This window comes from Otolemur garnettii, unplaced genomic scaffold, assembly GCF_000181295.1.
Source record: "Otolemur garnettii isolate 467f Iridium unplaced genomic scaffold, OtoGar3 scaffold00198, whole genome shotgun sequence".
NCBI classification, from domain to species: Eukaryota; Metazoa; Chordata; class Mammalia; order Primates; family Galagidae; genus Otolemur; species Otolemur garnettii.
In genome coordinates, this window is record NW_003852593.1 from 1,519,118 (window position 1) to 1,520,944 (window position 1,827).

At 48.6% G+C, this 1,827-nt stretch overlaps 1 protein-coding gene across 2 annotated transcripts in view; it reads left to right on the forward strand.

The window, feature by feature from the left end:
- Window positions 1–46: 46 nt before the first annotated feature.
- FAM193A (family with sequence similarity 193 member A) overlaps window positions 47–1,827 on the forward strand; it is a 123,790-nt gene continuing 122,009 nt past the window's right edge. For both annotated transcript variants that reach the window (XM_023507682.1, XM_012812267.2), the window contains exon 1: window positions 47–83. The gene's annotated coding sequence lies outside the window, so the exon portion shown is untranslated. The remainder of the gene's footprint in view (window positions 84–1,827) is intronic.

The window sequence follows — 1,827 nt, forward strand, 5'->3', positions numbered from 1 at the left end:
TGGGCCTGCTGGGCGGCGCGGCGGCGACCAACGGGCCCCTCGGCGTGGGCGCTGGTGGCGCCGCTCCCGGAGGCTACTTCGAGGTAAGCTGCGGCCAGCTGGGGTCCGGGCGGCGGGACTCGGCCACCGCCCCCTCGCGCGCTCCTCGGGCGCGGCCTTCAGCGCGGGCCTGGGCTGCTGGGTGGGGATGCTGCGGCCGGGCGGATAACGGGTCCTGCGGCGACTGCGCGGGCGTCTTCGGGATGCACTTGCGGGTCTCGGCGAGGCGCCGGGGTGTCGCGGTCTCTGGCAGTGTTCTCTGGAGAAAAATGTGAGCGAGGCGGTGGGAGGCGACACCTGGCCCCGGAGGACTGGGCGCCGTCCGTGGCCCCGGATTCAAGTCGCGCAGGGCAGGGGACGCCTACTAGGCGAAGCTTCTGCGCGCGGCCCTTCAGCTTCCTCTGGTCCCTCTGGGTGATGCCTGGAGGGACTCGGGCTTCTGTCTCCTGTCGCAGCATCTCATCCCGGTGTTGCAGCTCCGAATAACTGTGATTTAAGGGCTGGGCTGGGCTGGGCTTTCCTTTGTAATTCCCAGGGCTTTGAAATGTTTCTTGCTGTCCACCTCCTTTATGCCCCAAAGTGCCGCCTAGAAGTTTTCTTTTGCTTCTACACCATGCTCGTTTGGAAACTACCTGACAGCCATCTGGAGTTGGGAGCCCTGGCCCTTCATTCCCCTCATTCTTAAATTTTTAGGGGTAATTAGTGGTCTGTAACTCAGGCATGTGTTTGGCGTTTGAACTTGAGGCATTTGGTGACAATTTTCTTTAGTTTTATTTAAGAAGGCAACTAACACATTTTGCATCTACAAATTATGGATTGCTGCCACTTTTATCCTGTTCTTGGTTATCACACTGCAGAAGACAATAATTGTGGGAGGATGTGCAATTGCAGTGGTCATTTCCAGTCACTGGATTGGCTCCTTAAAGCGTATTTTATCCAAAAGTTCTACTTACAGCATTGTTAGAACTCCTATATTAAAGATATTTGCAATTAAAAAGCAAAACAGAAAAAGCATTTGTATGCCAAACCATGAGACAAATGTATGTGAGATTCCAAAAGGTATGTAGTAAGAGCAGGTAAGAAAGAAATTGCGCAAGGCATGGCTTTCTGATGCTTATGCTATAACTTGAAAATACAATAACGTATGTTTCAGTTTAAAGCACTTTGAGTGTTCTTTGTGATAAATGCAGTTGGAGCTTGTTTTACATTATATTGTTAAATTTGGTCCTGGGTGCTGGACTTAAGTCTTCAAGGGTTTCCCTTATCCACTACCACCCTAATAATCCAGGAGCAAGGATGGGGCTTTGTGCATCTGACTTGTAAGGGCATTGTTTGATGTTACTGGGAAGAAGAGGGTGAGAGGTCTGCCCAGATAATTCCTTTACAAAAACGTTTGTTTGCTGTAGCTGAATGTAAAACATACCCGTTTTTATTGACTCAATAAAAACTAATTGTTGGCACAATAAAATCCTTACATTAGCCTTTTATATCATTTCAGGTTTTAGAACTCACATTTATTTGCAATATTTATTATTTTCGTCACACTATTCAAAGGCAGATACAGTTGTGTGCCTAGTTTTTGTTGTTGTTTTTTTAAGACAGGATCCTGGCTAGGTTGTAGTGGTGTCATCACACCTTCTAACTCCTGTGCTTAAGTGATTCCTCTTTTCTTAGCCTCCCAAGATGCTGGGACTACAGGCATGTGCCACCATGCTGGGCTAAGTTTTCTGGGTTTTGTAGAGACAAGGTCTCCCTGTGTTGCTCTAGTTGGTCTTTTTTTTTTTTTTT